The sequence below is a fragment of the Typopeltis vanoorti genome, chromosome 2 (genome assembly GCF_054136105.1).
Source record: "Typopeltis vanoorti isolate ZY-2024b chromosome 2, IOZ_Tvanoo_1.0, whole genome shotgun sequence".
Lineage (NCBI taxonomy): Eukaryota > Metazoa > Arthropoda > Arachnida > Uropygi > Thelyphonidae > Typopeltis > Typopeltis vanoorti.
The window spans coordinates 155,327,334-155,353,881 of NC_143550.1; the positions used below are offsets into that span (position 1 = coordinate 155,327,334).

The 26,548-nt window shown below is 36.9% G+C and overlaps 1 protein-coding gene and 1 pseudogene across 2 annotated transcripts in view; both read right to left on the reverse strand.

The window, feature by feature from the left end:
* LOC150109552 (uncharacterized) overlaps positions 1-26,548 on the reverse strand; it is a 196,889-nt gene that overhangs the window by 67,653 nt on the left and 102,688 nt on the right. The window lies entirely within an intron of this gene.
* LOC150109553 (serine/threonine-protein kinase Tao pseudogene) overlaps positions 1-26,548 on the reverse strand; it is an 81,504-nt pseudogene that overhangs the window by 10,176 nt on the left and 44,780 nt on the right. The gene's annotated exons all lie outside the window — the stretch shown is intronic.

Consider the following 26,548-nt stretch of genomic DNA (forward strand, 5'->3'; position numbering starts at 1 on the left):
CTGATCCCTGTGGTACACTACTGGTCACCTTAAATGTCCACCATATATCACTTTCTGATACCTGCCCATTAACTTATTCAAGTGAAGAGTTTATATTCCAATCCCACATTATCCAGTTAATGCAAGCCTTTCATGTGGTATTCTATCCAGTGGCTTAGCAAATTCCAACAGCATCCTGGAGTATCCATTCCCTTTATCAAACTCAGCCGTAACATGGTTATAAAATATGAACAAATTGTTAAAACATGACTTCCCTTTAGTAAACTCATGCTGTTCCTTGCTGAGTATAGCTTGTCTGTCAACCCATTTCTGTATATGAGTTCTTACCAACTTCTCTAAAATCTCACCACCACCCCAGAGCTATAGATGGGTAGGTATCTCTCCTGAGCTAAGACACCAGTTATACAAACATTTCAAAGTCATTGCCAATTCGGCTTAACATTCCTTTAGCATACATATTAGTATACTATCATACCAATGGCTAAATTCTTATCCAGGTTATGCCACAGCTCTCCACCCTCATTCTTAGGCACCTCTACTTCATCCAATGTAGTATTTTGTGCACCATGTTACATACACCTGGTTGATATATCACAGCAAAATGAGCACTCATTAAGGGAATCAATCTTCTGACACAGTACCATCTGCATTCAGTAAAGTTATATTTGTGCATTCTTTCTTTTACTAGCATCATCATATAATGCTAATATGGGGTATAGACCATATTGGTCTGTTCTGGTCTCATTATCCATCCAATATCCTTATCCAACAATGATAAAATTCATTTTGATTGGTAGTCTGCAAAGGCAATTGCTTTTTATACTCTGATTTAGCTTTCTGCATAGTACTCATAACTTTTCTGGCTTGAGCTTCATATATTTCATAACATTCTCCTTCCCTCTCTCTCTTATATCATATGTGTAGGCTTGCAGTAGACAGTGAGAGAGTAGAAGTGTTTTAAATAAGCATATCAGCCAATATATGCATGCTAACTCATATCACCACTCTTCGCAAAAACTTCGAGTCATTAACACCCTCAAAAACAGAGCTACAAAAATTTCTCTAATAAACAAGAATTAAAAATTATTAGCAATACATTTATAAATAACAGCTATAGCAAAAATACTATTAATAAAATTCTTCATAAAAATTCATCAAAAAATAATATAGATTACAATAAAACTATAGCTATTCCATACATTAAAAGGCTATCAGAAAAAAGTAATAGAATTCTACACCGCTATAATCTTAATGCTACTTTTAAACCACCTTACCAGCCATTAAAGATCAAATACACATCCTCAAAAGCTTCGTATCCATCATAAATTTCAATGTAATATCAATGGTATTACAATTTTAATATGCACTTCGCATCCATTGTAATGTGGACGCATATATATGTCCTGGCCGGTAGTATGGTTAAAATTAAAAACATATTCAACTCCTCTAAGGATCCTCTTCCCCCATTTGCACACCCTGGAGTTTATTGCATTTTTGCACCTGTAACTTATTTTATATTGGAGAAACTGGACGTACAATCCCTATCTGTAAAAAAAGAACACAAGCGACACATTAAATTTAAAAATTTTGGAGAAGCAGGCCTCTCAGATCACTCTCACCAAATTGATTGGAAAAGTACTTGTTTTTTACATCATGCATACTGCTATGAATGAAAATTTAAAGCATGTGAAATTTTAATTAACCACTCCAATCTTAACAATAATTATTATTATTATTATTATTATTAAAACAAGACCTCATGGAGTCAAAGACTCATCTAGGAGGTCCTTTTATCTTACACACACATCTCATCATACCGTGTCTTAAACACATTCAAACTACTTGCAGACACCACGCTCTCAGGCAAGGCATTCCAATCACTCACAACTCTGCACGAAAAAAACCTGCCTCTCACTCCCTTACTCACACCTTCCTTATACAGTTTCCAGGGATGACCTCTGGTTCTCCCCTGTTCTCCCACTATTCTCTGTAGAACTTCTCCACCATTGATCCTATAACAACCCCTTACCAACTTGTAGGTCTCTATCATATCTCCCCTCTTCCTTCTCTCCACGAGACTCTGCAAATTACATCTTTTCAATCTTTCCTCATACTCAACATTCCAGAGGTCAGAAACTACCTTAGTCATTCGCCTTTGGACCCTTTCCAACATCTCTTCATCCTTCTGAAAACCCGGTGACCAAATCTGGGCACAATAGTCCAAGTGTGGCCTAATCAAAGCCTTATACATTGGAACAAGTATCTCCCTACTTCTACATGTCAGTGTCCTCCGCATCATTCCCAGAAGTCTTTGTGTTGTCTTCACAATTTTGGCGATGTGTCCCCTAAATTTTAGATCCTTATCCACTATCACCCCCAGATCTCTTATTTCCTCTACTTCCAACAATATATTCTCACCAAGCATAAATTCTGCATCCCATCTTTGTTTTCCAAATTTTAAAACCTTACATTTTGCAACATTGAACTCACATCCCCATTTGCTTGCCCAATCACTCAATTTATTCAAGTCTTCTTGCAAGGCCACAACATCTTCACTACTCTTTATGGTTCGTCCCAACTTTGCATCACCCGCAAACAACTGAATATCTCCATCCAAATCTTCACCAATATCATTAATATATAAGTTAAATAGTAATGGCCCTAAAACAGATCCCTGAGGCACCCCACTAGTGACTTTCCATTTCCTGGATATTGCAACCCCATACACAACTTGTTGATACCTATCAGATAGCCAGTCTCCAATCCAATGCACTAATCTAATATCCAACCCCATCTGCTCTAGTTTGACTGTCAACTTATCATGAGATACTCTATCAAAAGCTTTTGCGAAATCCAAGTATATTACTGTGTATCCTTCTCCTCTGTCCAAGGAAGCAGTCACTTTATTGTAATAAGTAAGCAGATTACTAAAACATGACCTCCCTTTAGCAAATCCATGCTGTCCATCAAAGATTATACCATTGTTGTCAACCCAACTCTGGATCCTAGTTCTCACAAGCTTCTCCAACAACTTAACCACAACACCTGACACACAGATAGGCCTATAGTTGATGCTTGAGTTCGATCACCTCCTTTATGAAGTGGCACAATCTTGCCCTCCTTCCACTCTTTAGGAACTTGACCAAGTGCAAGACTCGTATTAAAAAAATATGTCAAGGCAGGTGTCAACTCTCTAGCACACTCCTTCAGAATACGTGGTGATATATTATCAAGTCCCACAGCCTTATTTACATCTAGTTTACTCAACTCCCCAAACACCTCTTGCTCACTTACAGTCAGTCTCTCCTCCCCATCATCAACTGCTCTTAATCTCTCCATGAAGTCACATTCACAAGATTGAAAGATCTTTATGAATTGCTCATTAAGTATCTCCACAACACATTCTACAACAGCTGTCTTTATACCATTTCTTCCAATCAATGTCATCCTTCCATAATCATTCTTTCTTTTGCTGGCTACATATCGAAAGAACTCCCTAGGATTCTTTTTGGCTTCATTAGCTAACTGCTGTTCATACCTCTCTTTAGCTACTCTCACCAACCAAGTCACCCTCCTTCCTGGTCTTTGTAGACCTCATGAAATTGGTTACTTCCACTTTTCTTATGCTGTCTCCACAATGCCTTTTTTTTCTGTATTGCATGCTTAATCTCTTTATTCATCCATCTCACACCTACCTTATTTAACCTTCTCACCCGTGGTATACATTTAGACATTGCATCTACTAAATAGTTTTTGAAAATCCCCCAAGCTGCATTGATCTCTTTTCCAGCTAACTCCTCATTCCATGCTACATCTGCAAGCTGTCTCCTGAGCTCTTCATAATCACCCCCCCCTTGTAGTTCCACATATACCCTTTTTTCACAGGGGTCCTTGCACTGCTGGCAACCACCCAGGTAATCACCTCATGGTCACTTTCACCATTTGGTGGATGATTTGACACCTCATTTATAATTACATCCTCCAATGAGATGACCAAATCCAAGACCCTTAATCCTCGTGTGCCCTCTGTTACATAGTTATCCCTCAAAAACTCAAGAAACTCATTTTCTTTACTTCCAGTCGCTATCTCTTCATTCCAGTCTATATTGCCATAATTAAAATCACCCATAATGATCACCCTTTTCTTATTTGCTTGGCTTATTTGACTATACATTTCACTATCACCACCATCCACATTACCAGGTCTATAACAACATCCCACCAAGTATTTGATTCTATTCACCTCTATCTCACACCTTACTGCCTCAAAACCACTGGCTCTATTTCCCTCTTGCATCTCTACCTTGTATGGACATAACTCTTTCTCTATCATCAATAGCACTCCCCCTCCCTTTTTATCCCTTCTATCCTCACGAAACACATCATACCTTTCCATCTCTATTCCTGTCAGGATGTCGTCCTCATCTAACCATGTCTCACTTATTCCAACAATCTCTGGGTACACAGACACAATTAGTGCAACCATTTCATCCGCCTTGTTTCTTATGCTTCTAGCATTGGTATACAAACACAACAACTCATTTCTGGATCTACAGCTAGTTCCACTGATACCATTCACTCGATGTGCTCTCTCCATGCTGGACTGGGGCCATTTCTCTTTCTGCTTCTTCATTTTAGAACCCTTTGCAACATCTGTTTCCTCTTGATCCCTGGTCATCCCATTACTTTCCTGCCTACACATGCGCTCACCTCCTCTTGGAGCATCCACCTTTCTCACGCTGTGTATCCCTGTCCACCCTGGGCCTCCCCGTTTCCCTGTTCCTCTTGCACACCCATTCTCTCATTTTCTATACTCATACCACTCACCTCTCCATTGATTTCCACTTCTTCAATCTCTCCTGTCTTACTCTCCTGCTCTTCCACATCACTCCCCTCTCGATCTGATTCATTTTCTCTATTCACTTCTCTACCTTCCAGCAGCAGTCTCTCCAAGCGACTCACACCATAACCACTCAAATGCAGTCCATCGCTCCCATACAGCTCACTTCGTCCCTCAAACTCATTCCACACATTAACAAACTGTACTCCCATCTCCTCACACATTTCAGCCAGAATACCATTCATAATCCTTGCTCTCCGCCTCATTTCACCACAATCATACCTAGGCAACACACTGACCACCCTTCCTGTCACACTATTCTCTTTTATCTTTCCAAGCAGTCTCTTGACATTCATTTTGACATGCTCTTTGTTCTCTCTCAAATCATTTGTACCAATTAATACAATTAACTCTTTTGCTCGCTCCCGCCTCATATCCAATGCCTCAATCACTCTACTTATTTTACCGCCTGGAAAACATACCTTGTGCATTTTATCCTCTAGCACACCTTTAATAATGGAGTCGCCATACAACGCCACTCGCTCATCTTTCGTTAACTCTTTCATGCCATCATGATTTATTTTAATAGTTTTGACCTGAATTCTCTTAATTTCATTCCGCATCCATTTCATTTCTTGCCTCATCCAATCTAATTCACTTTCCGAACCTCGCGACACATTCTCTCTATCATTAAATCTTTCTAACTTTCTAACTCTCGACCCCCTCTTCTCACATTCCCTCTCATTCATCCTTCTTTGTTTCCGTACTTTCGGTCCAACATACGTCCAACTTTCACTATCATTCTTCTCACTTTCACTCTCATTTATCTTTCTTTGTTTCCGTACTTTCGGACTAACATGCGTCCAACTTTCGCTATCATTCTTCTCACTTTTACTGTCATTCATCTTTCTTTGTTTCAGTACTTTCGGTCCAACATGCGTCGTACTTTCGCCATCATTTATTCTTTCGATTTTTTTTACTTGCGATTTCTGCATTACGCAAGTTCTACTTTCATTCGTTCTCTCAATTTCGTTTCTTTCCACCTCACTTTCGTCCCTTTTAACATCCGTTACGGTTGTCAAATCGCTCTTTTTCTTTTTTCCAGATTTTTTAACATTTTTTCGCTTCTCTTTCTCACCATCCTTTTCTTTCAAACGTGCAATCGCGATACAATCGGTACTAGCACTTTCTATCATCAATTTCATATTCGCATTCATTAGTTCTTCGTTCAGGTCACACTTCGCACACACCCTTCTTCCATCCGCACTAAACATCCACAAATCATTTATGTAATCGAAGGAATACACATAACAGACCTCACACTTAACGAAACGACTAAAATCTACATTCAAATCATGGAATGACAATGCCGCCGCCATTTTTTTTCTCTCTGCCGGTTACTAGGTCTAATAATAACGATTTCGTAATTTAGTTTAGACAAGAAAAAAAAAACCCACACTAATAATACCGGTAGCGTACAACGTTTACAGCCGCTCTTACTCAAACAATTACGCATATATACTTAATTATTCCTAGTAAAAACTTATCTGAATCAGGAGCTCTTCAAAACACGTCCGCAGTACTTCATGGTGGCATAAAAATCTTGGTGGTGTATTCTTGTACTTCATGGTGGCATGGTGGCATACAATAATGGTGGCATAAAAATCCCAAAAATTTGCATGGCACACATTCAGCCCACTTAATTTTCCAGCAAACCCTCACTTTAGGACTAAGCAATTTTCAGTTTTTATTGGCCACCATCCATACTGGTTTGTTGTAATTTATAGGCATACTTATATAAGCAATTTTTTTTTTTTTTTTTTTTTTTTTTTGAACATGTTGCTCTCCAGCTTAATTTAATTTTGTAATCTTTTTTTTTTTTTTTTTAACACAAGAGGTCAGGCCAATAGTTTTAATGGTTGATCAGTAACTTTAGCATAATAAGGTTGAAACGTCGAGTGTTTATTTTGGTTTATATTAAACTAAAGTTTTACTCTAATGCGGCAGTTGTTTCCATAATTTTCATAGTATATTCTGATCACCGTGTAAGCATGAAGGACTTACTGTATTAAATAACACGGTATTTAATAAAAGCTTCTAATTCAGTGGCTGGTATGTATAAGTATTACTGTATTATTTATTAACATAAGTTGTTTGAAAATAGTATGAGGAGAAAATTGTTCAAACATCACATATATACTGTACTTTAATTTTAATTATAAATTGTTTAAAAAAAGTTTTGCTATGCTTCAGAGCACATTATATTACCCTCAAATTATGCATAGATACACAAAAAATTGTGTGTATTTACGCATAAAAATAAAACAGCTAAATTTATTATTATACAGGTAATTCCATGAAGACAGAAGACATGGAAGATCCATTATTCACACACTAGTCAGCCTTCGCACAATACCTATCATACCTGTCCTTAATCTCATTCCCTGATGAAGCACCCACAACCACCTCTGGCAATCCATTCGCCACCTTCCAAGCAAAAAATATAGAATTAACATGTTTGCTAACCACACTCTTACACAACTTCACTGGTGACACGTTGTTCTCTCCCTTCTTGGTATATACTGAAAAAAGTCTTCAGTAACAATCCTATAAAACCACTTTAATAAGTTAAATGCTTCTACATGCCTCCTCTTTTATTGCTTAACAGCTATTTTTGATGCCTACAGATCGTCAATCTATTATCACAGGGGGCATTCCACACACCTGTCACAATCTATGTTACTCGCCTCTGGATTCTCTCCATCACCTTCATCCCACAGAATCCAAGATTCCAGATATGTGCATAATAGTCCAGATTTGGCTTTGTTAAAGCCTTATACAGAGGAATAATAACCTTGCTATACCTGTTTGTTAGTGTGTTCGACAACAACCATATAATCTAATGCTGATTTGATTACCTTTGCAACATGCCCTCTAAACTTCAACTCCGACTGTACACAGTCCACAATCACTCACACACACACACACACACATTGGTCCATGGCTTCATCAGTTTCCTGCATATCAGTTCCATCAATATAGTACACGGTTTGTGATCTCTTACCAAAGTGCATCACTTTACACTTGTCCATATTAAACTGACAGGCATTTAACTTTGCCCATACTGCAGTCTATTTAAATCATCTGAAATATCTCTACATAACTTTGATTTACTATAGCTCTTCCCAGTTTTGCATCACCAGCAAACATCTGAATATTTTCTGTCAAATCATTTCTTATATCATTAATGTACAAATTAAACAGGTGACCAAGTATGATGCCTTGTGGTACAATACTAGTCATCTGCCTTCTCCATGATTCAACCCCTACATAAACCACACTCTTTGATATCCATCAGCATTCCTCTAATTCTAACCACCATATCATACCTATTTGTTCCAATTTATGCACCATAGTTATATGTGGAATCTTGTCAAATACTCTTGCAAAGTGTAGCAATATCACTGAATAGTCATTTCTCTTATCCAACTCCATTGTCACTTTATTATACACTAGTGTCCAAAAGCTAAGGACAAACTACATTTTTATCTGCATATGAGAAAATTTTCATGACTACAGCCAAATGTGGCTGTAGTCATGAAATTCCTTAACTATGTCTATACATAGTTAAGGAATTAATATACAGTGCTTACAGAAAACTATGCAGAGAGACATTTCAGTATGCAATATGTCAATCCACAACTGTGATACAGCTCTCACAATGCCATACCATACTTAGCACCAAGTTATTCAGGAATTCTTGAGACAAACTGGCCCACTCCTCCTTCAGAGCAAGGATAAGGCCTTGTTTATTTTCTGGAGGGGAATTTCAAGCAGCAATTTTGCATCCTAAACATTTTCTATAGGGTTCAGATCTGTGGAGTGTGCTGGGCCCCTTGATTTCATTAATATCCTCAGCCTCCAGAAGAACCTCAACTGCTCATGTTTGACATGGTGTGCCACTGTCATCCATAAAAATGAATTGTTCACTTCAAGTACCACAGAGCAATCGAACATGATGTCGAAGAACTTCGTTGCAATATCATTCACTAGTCATAGTCCCTTTTTCCATCATTTGTAGTTCATTATATTCATTAAGCATAATGTCTCCCCACACCATGACCACAGCCATCCATTTCAAGGACATTCTCAGGATGGTAAGCAGTACCATTTTCATGACAGATCAACTGTCATCTAGAATAGGAGGAAAGACTATGACTCTCATCTGTAAAGAGTACATCAACCTTTTGGTGGCTTGTTCAATTTTTATGGATGCAACACTACTGAGAACATGTTCTACAATGAGCTGTGGACAAAGGGACACAGAATACATGTCTTCGGGCATATAGGCATACTTGTTGCAGATGTCTTACCAAAGTTTGCTGAGATATCTGCATACCTCTGCTTGAATGGAGTCGACTTGCAAAATGTCCTGCCATGAGGACAGATTCCAAATTCTCTAGCAATATCAGTATTTCTGTGGCCTTCTTCAAGCTTTCTAATAATTCTTCCCCGAATGAAATCATCTAGATCATAGGTTCACAAACTTTTTCGGGCCACCGCCCACTTTGCAAGACATAAATTTTGTAATGCCCCCCCATTATATAAACTATATAAAATTGGATTTATTTTTGTACAAATCAATTAGAAAAGTGGTTTTATATATTTTATATATATTTTGAAATGAAATATAACGAATATATTTGCTACTGTAAACATAACCTATTATACACACATATATACATGTCAATTTTCTATGTCAATGAGAAAATAGAGCATCTATTTCTATCTGACATGGTAAATTTTCAAATGATTAAATAATTGAAATAGAAAATTGATAAAAAAATTGATCATGTAAGACGGGCATAAGATGAATTAAAATGCAATATTTAAATTTTAAATGATTATCTAATCGCAAAATCACGAAAATAATTAATTTTTAAATATATATTATTAATTTCTTCTATAAAGAGCCACCGACCCCTAGACCGCCCCCAAATGCTTCTGATCCCACTATAGCCCCCCCTAGAAGGCTTCAGCGCCCACTGGGGGGCAGTACCGCCCACTTTGGGAACCTGTGATCTAGATGATGACTTTGAGACTTTGCAAGACATCCAAGTTTGCAACTTTATTCCTTCACAAAAAGAGCTTTGTTCAAACACAATTTGCTTAACATAGCCTTTTGTCTTTTATCCTGTTGAGTATTACCACATGACCCCTTTGAGCGCGATTTGAAAATCTTAATTTCCTCCCCTTTCTACTCAAAATCATCAGTTATACAAATTGCCACAAGATGATTCATCTGAATTTTCAGTTGTAATCTTTAGAAATAGTGTTCATCCTTAGGTTTTGACCCCAGTGTAAAAAGTAAGCAAATTACTTAAGGCCTAGCTTTCATAACACTATGGTTGTCTCTTATCGAGTATCACATTCCAATCCATCCAGTCTTAATTTTCACCAATTTCTACAACACTTTAACCACCACTCCTGAGATTCTGATTAGTTAAAATTTGCTACTTCCGTCTTTGAGCCTCCTTTATGCAATAGGACTATTTTGCCCTTTTTCCTCTCCATCAGCACCATCCCAGTACTGATGCTTAAATTAAACAGCTTGGTTAGAGGAGCTGACAATTCCCTTGCACATTCTTGTGACACATGGGCTGATATGCCATCTAATCCCATGGCTGTGCTTATATCGAGATTCTGCAATGCCTTAAGCACCTCAATTTCTTCAACCTCTATTCTCCTATCAAACTAAGTTACCACCTAGTGGTAAACCCTGCAAAATGCTTGCTCAATAATTCACCTATCTGGTTTGGTTCTGTTACCTCCCCACATTCAGAACTTTTTAAAGTATTCCATAGTCATTCCTATTTTTACTTGCCACACAGCAAAATAACCCTTTAGGATTTCTTTTGACCTCATCAGCTCGGTAGCTTTCTCTCATAATTAGCTTTGGCCTTTCTTACCATAGTGGTCACCTTTCTCGTATGTGTCTTATACTGCTCATTGGCATGAAGATTACCTATTTGTTTGTAATCCTTCCACAATCTTTTCTTTGTATGCAACTCCTACTTAATGAAGCTATTCGTCTGCTTATCTCCTATCTGATTTATCCTTCTGACTCTTAGGTATACATTCAGATATTACCTTCTGCAAAAACCACAACCATCTCTCTCCTCTAAATTCTTAGGCCATGGCTCTACTGAAAGCTGACTCCTCAGCATGTCATAATCACCTGCTTTGTAATTTGACATATATCCGTTCTTAACAGAAAATTTTGCATGTGTGGCAATCTCCCGGGTCAAAACCACACAATCACTTTCTTTGAGCAGAAGCAGCATAATTAGATTGGTTATTGCTAAATTCTCTGATGCAATGATCACATCAATCACTCTTGAATCTAGTATCCCCCTCCATTACATGTTGCCTCAGGTGATTATCTCTCAGCAGCTGTATATATTCCATTTCCTTCCATGTCTGTAACTACTGCTCCTCCCAATCTCTGTCGGCATTGGCGTAATCCCACATAATAATTATTCATCATGCTAATTTGCAAATGCATGTAATAAACATTCTCCCTTATACCCCTGGATAGCAGCAGCAACAATTACATATTTTGTTCTGTTGGCATTTATTTAGACTAGATGATAGTCTCAAATGAACTGCCCTCTGCATCTCTGTTCTCATGATGTAAGTTTACTCTTTTTGGCTTTAATTCCTTTGCTATCATTAGGAACCTTTCCCCCATCCTGTTCCTTTCATTCTATTCCTATAGCAATGTCATCCTCAGTCAATCACATCTCACTAATGCCTATAACTTTTGGCCAAGTTGTGCTAACTAATGGTAAAATCTCATCAACCTTATTTCACATATTTCTGGCATTAGTATATAGAAACTGCAATATCCTCCTTGATGACACAACCTCCCTTACATCTTGTGTCAATTAGCACAGTAAAGTTAAGAATCTGGGGGTGTTACATTTTGAAATCATGTGATCATGATTCAAATTCTAATCTCTAGGTTGCTTGGATCCACGTTCATTTGCCTTCCCACTAAATATTCTAATTTCCCTGATTCTGCATTTCTGAACTCTCACTGAACAACGCTTTCTCAAATCCAATCAAATGCAAGCCATCCACTTATACAAATCCTCGTTTCTATCAAACCCACAAACTCCACACCATTCTTCCTGCACAATCTCTGAACTGATTCATTCACAACCATAGCTCTGTCTTGGTTTGCCTCTACTACTGTGGCAACGGACTCGCAACTTACTTTCTCACGCTCCTTTTTTGCATGCACTCACAAACTTGTCATCTGCTAAATCAGTTATACCAGCCAAAATACACATCTCTTTCACCTTAATTCTCTACATCCTTACAGCATCACTGACATACTTAGCTTCAAGACAACATGATTTCTTCACTCTCTCCTCAAGGACTACTTGTATCAATAAATAACCAAACAAAATCCAATCCTTAATTTAACAGTTTTCTCTTCCCCTTTTTCTTCACTTCTCTGTCATACCATCTGCCAGGCATTTCTTCAACCACTCAAGCTCATGTTTTGTTCTGTGAAGTACTCCATGTGAGTGTGCAAGCTTTACCATTGCCTTTTCCATTCCATCTATTCATTCTCTTCATTTTCCAACACATCATTTGTACAATCACTGATTGGTGTAGTTCTACATGCAGTAGAACTACACCAATCACATTATCACGAATTTCATCTTTCAACTCATGCTATCACCCTTTCTACTCTGTTCACACTTCTGACATTTATTATTTTAATTTAAATAAAATTTAATAAACAAACTTAATACATTTAAATTTGATTTATTTAAAAAAAATACGAAAATATTTAATTGAATCTTCTGGAATCTATCTCCTAATTTTCTATACAAATGTTAGTCTCAATTTACATGATTTTCATTTGCACGCTATTTTTGCAGATCCAATCTACAATGTAAATTATTGGAAACTTGAAGGCCACAGTAATTCTGTGGTCTTCTTCTAGTTTTCCAATAATTCGTCTCTACAAGAAATCATCTAGATGATTCTATTTTTGAGGGAAACTTGTGCCATAGTATTATAAATTATCTACATATGAACACAAGGAAAAGTATTATTTACTAAATATACTACCAAATATTTAATTTCAAACTGAAATATTTGGCAGTATATTTAATAAATAATACTTTTCCTTGTGTTCACTTGTAGATAATATATCATCTAGATCATAGGTTCCCAAACTTTTTCTAGCCACCGCCCACTTTGCAAGACATAAATTTAGGAACGCCCCCCCCCCTTAAATTTTGTAACGCCCCCTATTATACACACATATATACATGCTCTATTTTCTCATTGACATTGAAGAAAATTGACATCTATTTCTATCAGACATGGTAAATTTTCAAATGATTAAATAACTGAAATAGAAAATTGATAAAAAAATTGATCGTGTAAAGACCGGCATAAGATGAATTAAAATGCAATATTTAAATTTTAAATGATTATCTAATTGCAAAATCACGAAAATAATTAATTTTTAAATATATATTATTAATTTCTTCTATAAAGAGCCACCGACCCCTAGACCACCTGAACGCCCCCAAATGCTTCTGATCCCACTGTAGCCCCCTAGAAGGCTTCAGCGCCCACTGGGGTGGGCAGTACCGCCCACTTTGGGAACCTATGATCTAGATCAGTGCTTCCCAAACTTCTGGATGTCAGGGCCCCCTTAGCAAAAATTAAAATATTTCACGGCCCCCCTCGAAAAAAAAACGTAATAGAGAGATATATTATTATAATATTTATTGTATTTATATTCAATACAAAACATACACAGCGAATATTGCAAAAACCATATGCATATATTACATTTTTTGCCTCTTACCGTTTGGTTCTGAAGATGATGCAGGCTGTTCTGGTAAAATATGAAATACTATCCTTTTTTTGAGTCTGTTTCTGCTTCTTCTGATTGTTCGCGGGAATCTTTTTTATTTTTTATCAGCCACTTATCCATCTCAGGGTTAAATTTTTTAACGTAGAATAGATCAAATAATATCACCACTTACCGATACTGGCACACCACAGACTGATAACATGAAATTAGTGAATATTACCTGAATAAGGGAATCCCTGGACCAGGAACATTTTTCTCTTTTGTCACTTTTCTTTACGGTAATTAAGCCTAACGTGAAACAGACAGCAAAGGCAGGTTATTAAAATGTGCATATGATTGGTGCGGTATTAACAAAAGATAGCGCAACCGAAAGATAAAAGCTTAGCTGACATGCTAACTCTCTTCAACCGAATTCCATATGTGAAACTGCCATAACATTCATTATATATATATATATATTACTTAGTTTTAACACTTTTACGAATTTTAACACGTTCGGTTGAATTTTATTGCTGCCTTGGGAAATCGAACTCACACACATCTAATTAATAACAATAGTTTTTAGTTAGATATTGTGTTTGCCCATGCAACATATGGTTTTGTTTCAGTCTATACAGCATAGTTTCTGTATGAGGGGACATGTGATTCATTAATTAGTGTGTTTTTATCCCAGTTGTCTCTAATTGCACTATTTGTTGAGAAATATATTACACAGACTCCTCATACCTTATTCACTGGCATAATGAAAGTACTTGTTTTTATTGCCTCTGCAGTATAGTGGGAGGGCGTGTTGTTTACCACTGCAAGCTAGTTACTATCTCCCCACATGAACTTGTTTAAGCTTTTTTTCATGTGTGAAGTATATGCGAAACTTTTATTGGTAACAGAAAACTTAGCTCGGATGACAGTGATAATATAAAACGAGTTTTTATATGTATATAAAGTTAATATCAACAGTCCCTGATTACGAACGCGTGATGAAAGGGACAAAGATTTGAAGCTTCCCTGGAAAGCATTCGAAGTAAATGCAATTAACCACTGCTTTGAAATGAAACATATGAATAAGCAATATTTACTAATAAGCGCTGAAATACGCAGGAAGCAAAGTTTGTGAACCAACACCAATGTGTGAATTTTTCCATTAAAATATAAAAAATAACAAAAAAGAAATAATAAAAGTTAAATACGTTTCTTTTAAAATAAAAAAAAATCTACTTAGTCTTAAAACATTTTAAATTTGTTTTCATTATTTCACAGCCCCCCTCAACAAAACCTACGGCCCCCAAGGGGGCCACGGCCCACAGTTTGGGAAGCGCTGATCTAGATGATGTCTTTGAGACATTACAAAACATCCAAGCTTGCAATTGTATTCCTTCAAAGAGCTTCATTCAAACACAATTCACTTAGCGCAGCCTTTTAACCTGTTGAGTACTATCACGTGAACCCTTTGCATCCAATTTGAAAATTTGAATGTATACCCGCCTTCTACTCGAAATCGTCGGCTATATAAATGCCACAAGCTGATTCATCTGGATCTTCCGAAATGGTGTTAATGCTTAAGTTTCAGACATCAGTGTGTGTATGTATTATATATATATATATATATATATATATTATACTGTACACAGTTATACTCCATCTTATGATGCTTTCCTTTAAGACAATCTGCTCATACGACATGCTGCAATTTTGACCAGTACTCATTTATGCAATGCTACATTCACTTATACAACAGTTTTAGTAACATGACATTGCCGTGACACTGTCATGCTGAATCTTTCTCTCTCTGTATTTTGACATTTCTCTGGAAATTCTCAATTGTTTAGAACTATTATTTCACTTATTTTTTTATTTATTCATATGCAGTTGCCTTCCTTTTCTCCCCTGTCCCTATTGGGGCGAGTTGAGCCCCCTCATGGGGGTTTAAGCATTTATGGCTGTAGATCCGTGTGTTCACGGGGCCGGTTTGCCTGCTTGCGGGATGAAAAATCCCAGATAAACTGAGGGAAAAAATCCTGCTGTCCACGCCCAAGACTGGCTAACTGGCTATGGCTGAGGAAGATCCTTAAGCTCCTCATGTCGGCGATGGGAATCGAACCCAGGACACTCCTTCCCCAGGCATATGGTTGCAAAGCGTATAGCCACTAGGCAAACTGCACGGACATTATTCCATTTAATTGTTGTTAATAACAGCAGATAACATTCCGCTGTTACTTCCAGTGGAAAAAATATGTGTAAAACCTATTAGAATTAGATACTAAGATTAAATTTTGTGATGATGGTGTATCGAGCATTGAGAAAGATGATGGGCTAATATTACCTTGCAAACCTTTTCTTTCAGCTGTTAAAAACAAACTTCTTAGTGAAGTGAAAGTATTACATGAGTTAACACTACAGTTATCCATAAACGTGACAATCTTATTGCAAAAATGAAAAAACTTTTAATAGTGTATATTGATGAACAAATGGTTGGCATGTCCACTTAAGCTAAGCTATTCAAGGAATAACATTTTCATTTACAACAATTATTCTAAATTTTTCTTTTGCATATCTGACATAAATAAATGCTATATTGACATCATTTACACACATTCGTGACTGCTTAAAAATGTTACTAAGTAATGAAGAGAAGAAAAAAAAAAAGACAGCGATTTGTTATATGATGATATTCTCCTTACGTTGATGGTCTGGAACCTAATATGTTGTCTCACCAAGATATAGCTGTACACACACATGCACAAAGTGTCTTCAGCAGTAGGAGGCAAGCCTGGTGAATATACTGAAAATCCAGTTTTTCAACAGGAATAATCTTCTAATGATAAGAGCTCTATAAAGGTCAAAACTAGATTACAGCAGTGATTTTCATCATAACTGCAACTTGCAGTCAAGTCAAATGCTCCCGTTTTTCAGAAACAGCTGGTCACGAAGATATTCTGTTTAACTGCTATTTGCTTTTAGAGTGAAATAGGAATGAATTCTGCCTATTTTCATTGTCTTTGTCTTTTTATTGCTGACCTTCATACCATATCTATTACAACAGTTATTCAATTTAGTCGGGGAATCTTGCAGACTTGTAGCGGATTTATTTAGCAGTATAACATTGTCTGCATAAAGCAAAGAGCTGACATTAGCATCTCCAATTTTGATATCAAAACCATGTTGACCCTTATAAAGTATGATATTTCTGTCCACCCTGAATTCTTATTTTTATAAACTTTTCCAAAACTTTAACCACCTCTCCTGATATACTGACTGGTCTATAATTGCTGTTTCTGTCTTGGAGCGTTCATTATGCAGGGAAATAATTTTTCCCTCTTTTCACTCTATTTGGAATGAATGAATTCTCTTGCATATTCTCATGACGCTTGGGGCCAATATGCCATCTAACCCTATGGAAGTGCTCACATTAAGGTTCTGCAATATATTCAGCACCTCTATTTCTTCCATTTCTAGTCTCTCATCAGTCAGTGACAAATCTGCCATTGCAATAGCACAACCAAGATGGCACACTTTTGCAAAATAATCACTTAGCAATCCAACTATTTGATTTGCTTCTGTTACTTCTGTTAAACCTTGATAAGTGGGAATCCCAAAGAATTCCACATCTATCATCGTTTAACAGATAGAAAATCAAAATACAAAATTTATGTAGGAAAATGCTTGCTTCTAAGTATGTGCTATATATATATGTGATATAATATAAAATTATGTTAGCATGATGAAAAGAGATTGTAAGTTGTTAGAGGAAATAATAATTTTTTTGCATTTTTGAAAATTATGGAGAAACTACCGTGTTTGAATAAAAACTTTAGTTTAATATAACTAAAATCTACATTCGATGTTTCGACCTTTATGTCAAAGTCATCTTCTGAAGCATACAACTATACACAGAAAACAAGCTACAGTACAATCAAACTGGTTTGTTAAAGATACTGACCAACCGCTGCAACAATTGTTGGCCTGACCTCTGGTGAAAAAAAAAAAAAAATTATACATCAACACTAGAGTCCTATTATTATTGTTATCTGTTGGTTGTAGAAATACATTGGGCGTAACAACAAGTATCTATCTATATACATATATTAACATTATGATTATACTTGTACATTCCAGCCAGTTGGTATGGAATGGTTTCTAATACTAACTGAAGATTGGCTAGAGTCCTGACTTATGCTGGATCTTATATATTAGGTAGGCTGAATGTATGCCATCCAGATCCTTGGAATTTTCATGCCATCTTTATTGTTGATATTTGGGTGGTTTATCAGGATTTCACAGGCTTCCTTAAATTTCCTTTCATACCAGGTTTTTGTGTGGTGTAAAGAGTGGGTGATTTTTCCAGTTGATTTGGTGTAAGGTGTTGAGCACATGGTCTGAGAGGCCTGCTTCATCATAATGGTTATATTTAATGTGTCTAATGTGTTCTTTCTTGCAAATAGGGATTGTCCATCCTGTTTCACCAATGTACGGTAAGTTACAGGTGTAGCGGATGCAATAGACTCCAGGATGTGCTAATGGGAGGAGAGGATCCTTAGAGGAGTTGAATATGGTTTTAAGTTTAGCGGGTGGTTTAAAGGTGACATTGAGGTTATAATGTTGTAAGATTCTGTTGATTTTTTCTGATAACCCTTTAATGTATGGGATGGCTATGGTTTTACTGTAATCTAGATTCGTTTTTGTTTTATGGAGTATTTTTGTTATAGCCATTATTGATGAATGTGTCACTGATGATTTTTAGTTCTTGTTTCAGGGCTTGCTGGTTAGAGCAAATTGTTGTAGCTCTGTTTTTAAGGGTGTTAATGACTCCATATTTTTGTGATGGGTGGTGATATGAATTAGCATGTATGTATTAGCCAGTGTGTGTCGGTTTTTGGTAGACCGTGAAAGATAGACTGCCTGAAGGAAGACGTGTGACTAGTGTGTCTAGGAACAGGAACGAATTTTGATTTTGATGGTGAATTGTATGCGTTCGTGTTGTTTGTTCAGGTGGCTAAGGAATGTGTTTAGCGTTTGTCGCCCGTGCGGCCAGATCTAAGCCAGACGGTCGGTCTTAGCATGGCAGAATCAAGAGCCCTTTGCTCAAAGGTTTCCATGTGGCATTCCTTACCACACACATCACCCTGTTTACCTGTACTTGGTTATGCTCATGGTATGCTGATCACATTTTTCTTTATATTCCCTCCACAACCTTTTCTTTATTCGCACCTCCTCCTTAATAATACTATTCATCCATTTTACTCTTACTTGATTTATCCTCCTGATTCTGGGTATACATTCTGATACTACTTTCCTTAAACACCCCTTGACAACCTCTCATGTACTATCAACATCTTTCAACAAAACAAAAATAATAATAATTTAGATATAATAATTTATATCTAAAACCTTGGTGTGAGATTTTTGAGGGTGGGATGTTCCTGACTAATCTATGTGTACCAATCTTAAACTGGACATGGAAACGGGTAACAGCATATAAAGGCTTCATCTCTAAGCTGGAAACAATATTCATGTTTTCCAAAGTTTAGCGCTGAAAAATGCTTGCTGATGTGATACCAAAATGCTATGATCCATGTTTTATTCAAATCACAGTGATAGCAAGCTTTCAGAAGCAAGGAATAAAACTGATAATTAACTGTGAACAAATATGTTGGATTATGTTATACTTGACAATATCACCTGTTTTTCCCTTTCAGTCGTTTCCAACAGTAGGTGACTTTGTAGGCATTGCCCACAAAGTATTCCCGGTGAAATTTTTACAGGATAGTTCACCATTGATCCCCCCCCCCCAATGTTATCCGGGCTCGTGACCGCCGTAGCTGAGACGTATTCATGACCATAATCCATGTGTGTTCATAGGCCAGTTTGCCTGTTTGGTGGGACAAAGAAAAATCCAAGTTCCTGGGTGAAAAAACCCCTACCTCCATATGAGATCGGCTAACTCACCTTCAGTTGAATGAGACCATATGAAGGTTTTAACCTCATGACGGTAATCGAACCCAGGTCTTACGGAACAAAGGGCTTTGTCTATAATGATTGAGCTACGGAGGCTTCTTGACAATATAACAAACAATAAATTATACTTGATAATAAATTTTTTTTTATCCATATTTCACTTCGCACAGGCAACCAAAAAGTGTATAGAAAGCATCATCTGGAATGAAAAGAGAACATCATTTCTTGTCACATATAATATATTTTCCAACTAAGAAAAGAACTTACAGAATGCTGTAAGTTTTTCGTTGAACCATTTTAATTTGCATCAGTGACAGAACTGCCTCACTATTAACTGGTATGAACAGATAATCATGAAAATTTCAAATGTTGAGAAAAATTAATTTTGGCACTATTGGGTAATAAAGTTATTATTATTATGTGACACCTCCAGAGAGTCCAAAGACTCATCGAGGGAGAGTGTGCCAACAGCATTGAACGATTGATCCCTTCCAACTACTAACTGTGCCCCAACTTGCTTAACTTTTTTGTGAGCCATTAATAGCAGAGGCTTTACTAATCTATCAATCTTTGCTGGCTGTTTTAAGTTATAGTTAGCCCAATTAATACAATGAGAGATTCCAAAGCTATTTTGCTAAAGGGGAAGTGGATCATGAATGAAGCACACACCAACTTAAACTAAATCAACAAACCAACACCTTTAATGAATTTTTTTAACTTCTTTCTCGAGAGCCTTTTAGACACCAGGTGCTTAACATAATTATTTTTCTTCAAGTACAACTAGAGGTTAAATTTAAGTTTTTCATATCAAGTGATTCTGATGTGAACAATTTTTCCACTCTATTCAGAAAAAAATTAAATAAAAACAACAGACATAGACATTTTCAGAATATTTGTTTTTCAGAAGAGTTTACTAGAAGATCTTTGAAAACCAACTCTTTTATATGCTAAGAAACATTTTACGATATAAAAAGAAACAAAATAAAAAAACACTGCAAGAGGCCTGAGGGCAGTTTACTACTGCTACACAAATACACCAAATATAAAATACCATAAGAACAAAAATTATATATTTCATATTATTATATACAGCTAATTTGTAGTATTATTTTATTATGTAATGCACAGTTCTTTATGAATGACACATTCCACTATTTTGTTTTTCCTCCTAAATATATTTAGGGGGAAAAACTAAATCAGATATCTAAATCAGATGTAACACCAAATCTCATCTTTGCTCTTCAAATTTCAAGGCCTTATATTTTACAGAAATAAACTCGTTAACCCATTCATGTACCCACAAAAAATAATAATATACTTCATTCATTATTGTGCTTTCCAACTTTCAATTATCTGCAATAATTGCTTATTTGAAGCAAGTTGTATGGTGGGGCAATGTCTCTGAAAATGATGGTATTTGTCAATGTGGAATATTTCATGTGGAATAAGGATTAATTTTATTCCAATGTTAACTCCCTTCAGGAAGATTTAATTAGATTTTTAGCTTGGACACATGAGCGGGGATTGTTACTAAGTGCAATGTGTTGCACTCTGAAATGCAGAGGTATAGAACTGTGTACTTTATTAACGGAATTGTACTTCAAAAGGTGGAAGAGATTCAAAATCCAGGGTGATGATGAACAATGATCTGAAATTTAGAGGATATGTTTCAAATATTGTGAAAACTACACAATATACTCCTGCTATGATAAGGAGCTTGTGGAACAGCCGACTGCTACCAGGCAGGACCACATGTGGTGGATAGGGGAAAAGCCACCAGATATGGAGGCTAACTGCAAATATCCAATCAGCAGCTCCGGACCACACAAGTATTAACAGGGGTGGAGAGTTAGTGGATAGCACTGATAACTCTACAAAATACCACAAAACTCAATCACAATGCTGTGACAAGGCAAGAGTAAGCTGCCCAAAACTTACAGCCACAACAGCATCTGTATCTCATGTTAGAGGGGGCAAAATGAAACACCAACCTGTCTAGCCAGTGTGGTGTTTTAAGGCTAAAAAATCCTCCCTAATAACTACACACATCAAAAAGACCAGTGCTGGCTCAGACATCACCTAGACCAACAAGACCTGCACTTATGGTTTAGGCAGAGGGCCATAAGTGAAAAATTGGCAATAGTCTCTAAAAACAATAGAAAATAGAAAAAAAACAGAGACATGTACATATGCACATACAACATAAGAACAATGAGAGAAGGAGCAAACAGTCTAGTGCTGGAAGAAGATATAAAGGAAATTAAATGGGACATCATGACTCAGTGAAGTAAGGAAGGAAGGGAGAACACATGCACAAATAACAATGGGCATATGCTCTACATGTATGGAAACAGAAAACAATAGAAATGGACTTGGCTTTCTAATTTTCAAACAAAGAATACAACAGATGTTAAGTGTACAATGAATTATTATTACAGGTATCTCCATGGAGTCAGTAGACTCATCGCGGGAGACCCAAACTAGCAAAACAATATCATATCTCTTCTTGAATTCATTTACAGACAAAGAGCTCACAACTAAGTCAGGCAATGAATTCCACTCATTCACCACCCTCCAGGCAAAAAACCTTGCTGTTGACACCCTTGTTAACCACACTCTTCTTTAATTTCCAGGGATTACCTCTTGTTCTTCCATCACTATCACACAGCTGAAACATTTCCCCTGCATCAATCTTATAAAAACCTTTTAGTAATTTAAATGTTTCTATCATCCCCTCTTCTCCACCTATCCACCAACCTCTGCAATCCACAAGCTCTCAATCTATCAGTGAAAGAAGCATTTTTTACATCACTCACCAACTTAGTCACTCTCCTCTGAACCCTCTCCACAGCCTCCTCATCTCCAAGGAATCCAGGTGACCAGACCTGAGCACAGTAATCAATAATGTGGAAGTATCAACGCTTTATAAAGGGGAATAATAACCTCTTTATCTCTGGATGCCAATGTGTTCCTCAACAATCAAGTAATCCTATATGCAATCTTGGACACCTTAGCAATGTGTCCCCTGAACTTCATCTCCCTATCTACCAACACCCCTAAGTCCCTAGCCTCATCAATCTCTTGGAGTACTGTTCAATCAATGTACACAGCTGGTAATCTTTTAATCCCAAAATGCATAACTTTACACTTTTCCACATTGAACTGACATCGATTACCTTTTGCCAATTCTACCAGCTTATTTAAATCATCCTGCAAACTTTCAACATCAGCTTGATTTTTTTATTGCGCTACCCAACTTTGCATCATCAGCAAATAACTGAATATCTCTCTTCAAGCCATTTCCTATATTATTTATGTACAAATTAAACAATAACAGCCCAAGCACAGAGCCCTGAGGCACACACCACTGGTCACCTGCCTCATCCTGGACTCGGCTCCTCCATACACCACCTTCTGGTATCTTTCCCTGAGCCATTCTCCTATTCATATCACATTTAATATCCATTCCCATCTGCTCCAAGTTGCGCAACAGTATTCCATGGGATATCCTGTCAAAAGCCTTAGCAAAATCCAGAAGTACCACTGTGTAGCCATTTCCTTTGTCCAACTCAGATGTCATTATATTATAAAAAGCTAATAAATTGCTAAGGCAGGATCGACCTTTAACAAAACCATGTTGGCCCCTATAGAGTATCATATCCTGATCCACCCATTCTTGAATTTTGTCTTTGACTAACTTTTCCAATACATTTACCACTACTCCCGAGATGGTGATTGGTCTGTAATTTACTACTGCAGTTTTAGAGCAACTATTATGCAAAGGAACCACTTTGCCTAACTTCCACTCCCTAGGGACCATACCAGAGTTCAAACTTAAGTTATATAACCAAGTAAGAGGGGTTGAAAATTCCTTTGCACATTCACACAACACCCGAGCTGATATTCCATCTGAACCTACAGCAGTGTTAAAGATACCAAGCTATTTTAAACCTGGTTTTACTCCATTTCCCAAGTAAGCAAACAGACAAATAAGTCAAGTTTGAGCCTGCACGTAATGCAAGTCTAGCTGACCCTGCAGGTAGTGCAAGATCAAGGTAACTCATGGTAAAAGTAGAATAAGCTCTGATCACTAATCTTAATATTTACCCATAATGCAAAGCACATCTCCTGGAGAAGATGTATGATGCTTTGTATTAAAGGCAAGGGGCCACTAACCAGGCTGGTTTCGACCTTTATTGAGGTCTCATCAGTGGGAGCCAGGCTAGAAATATTAAGATTTTAGTAATACAGAGCCTATAAGTATTTTACCTGAACAAGTTACCATAAGGTGTTTTAACCTTATTAAATAAAAATCTCAGGAGGAGATATAAATGTAGAAAGTATTTTACCTTGGGTATAATAAATGTTAAAGATACCAAGCTATTTTAAACCTGGTTTTACTCCATTTCCCAGGTAAGCAAACAGACAAATAAGTCAAGTTTGCGCCCGCACGTAATGCAAGTCTAGCTGACCCTGCAGGTGGTGCAAGACCAAGGTAACTCATGGTAAAAGTAGAATAATATTTGTCTGTTTGCTTACTTGGGAAATGGAGTAAAACCAGGTTTAAAATAGCTTGGTATCTTTAACATTTATTATACCCAAGGTAAAATACTTTCTACATTTATATCTCCTCCTGAGATTTTTATTTAATAAGGTTAAAACACCTTATGGTAACTTGTTCTGGTAAAATACTTGTAGGCTCTGTATTACTAAAATCTTAATATTTCTAGCCTGGCTCCCACTGATGAGACCTCAATAAAGGTCGAAACCGGTCTGGGTAGTAGCCCCTTGCCTTTAATACAAAGCATCATACATCTCCTCCAGAAGATGTGTTTTGCATTATGGGTAAATATTAAGATTAGTGATTAGAGCTTATTCTACTTTTACCATGAGTTACCTTGGTCTTGCACTACCTGCAGGGTCAGCTAGACTTGCATTACGTGCAGGCGCAAACGCGACTTATTTGTCTGTTTGCTTACTTGGGAAATGGAGTAAAACCAGGTTTAAAATAGCTTGGTATCTTTAACATTTATTATACCCAAGGTAAAATACTTTCTACACCTACAGCAGTGTTTGCATTTAAATTTTGCAATTATTAAATTTGATTTCTTAACTTCAGTTCTCACATTAGTTATTGCTACAGGTACAGAGATATCCTCACTTGGGTGATACTTTTGAAAAGTGATCACTCAGCAACTCGACTATTACATCTGATTTTATCACCTTAATACCATCAATACCCACTAAAGTTATCCTTCCGAAGTCATTCCTCCTTTTACTTGCCACATAGCGACAGAACTCTTTGGGATTACCCTTGATCTCATTGGCTAAGGTCTTCTCATAATCTGATTTAGCTTTTCTTACTATGCTGGTAACCTTCCTAGCTTGAGCTTTGTACTGTTCATGGGTGTACTGATCGCATTTCTCCTTGCACATTCTCCATAACATTTTCTTTTTTTGCAGATCAAGCTTGATACTATTGCTCATCCATCTAATGCCTACCTTGCTTGTCTTCCTGACCATGGGGACACAATATGATATTTCCTTTTACTTGCCACATAGCGATAGAACTCTTTGGGATTACCCTTGATCTCATTGGCTAAGGTCTTCTCATAATCTGATTTAGCTTTTCTTACTATGCTGGTAACCTTCCTAGCTTGAGCCTTGTACTGTTCATGGGTGTACTGATCGTATTTCTCCTTGCACATTCTCCATAACATTTTCTTTTTTTGCAGATCAAGCTTGATACTATTGCTCATCCATCTAACGCCTACCTTGCTTGTCTTCCTGACCATGGGGACACAATATGATATTGCTTTCCTTAGATACCCGCTGATTTTATCCCATGCACTGCTAACATCTTTCCCCTGTAATATGTTCTGCCATGAGAAGGCTGCAAGCTCACTCTGAAGTTTGTTATAATTGCCTAATAGTTCCATATATACCCCTTCTTAACAGAAAAATTCACAGACTTTGCAACCTTCCACATGATCGCTCTCACCAATTGAAGGTAACGAGGACACCCTTATGCATATATCCTCTGAACCAATAACCAGGTCCAACACTCTCACACCACGTGTGCCTTTAGTTAAGTGCTGTTTCAAGTAATTATCTACTAGATGTATGAACTCCATTTCCTTTTTGCTATGTGATATTTCCTCCTTCCAACTGATCTCACCATAATTAAAATCCCCTATAATAATCACTAAACCTGCACTCGTTGCACTAATTTACTGATGCATGAATTCAATATATTCCCCCTGTACCGCTGGCCTATAGCAGCATCCAACTGTATATTTGGTTGCGTTGGTCACTATTTCACACCAGACCGCCTCAAATGAACTCTCATTCACATGTCTATCATCTTGATATAATACTTTCTTTGGCTGCAACACATCATCTATCATCAACAGTACTCTTCCCCTGTTCTATCTTCTCTATCCTCCCTGAAAATACTGTATCCATCACATTCAATTCCAGTGACCACATCTTCTGCTGACAGCAAAGTTTCATTAATGCCTACAACTTTTGATAAGATTTCACTGACTAATGCCAAAAATTCTTCTCTCTTATTTCAAATGCTTCTTGCATTGGTATTCAAAAATTGCAGATTCTCTTTAGTTCTTGTACTGGCTTTAGAACTGATATACCTGTCACTAATTTCAGTAGTCCCATGCTGATTTTTATCCCCTCTATTCTACGAATAAGGATCAATACATATACAATCACTGCTAAAGTTTCTCTCTCTCTGACACTCAACCTTTTCAATATTAGTTTCCCTGCCCAATTACTTCAACTTGTTCAGCAAACAGTAACTTCTTCAATCGCTTATGTCCTTCCGTGTTCAG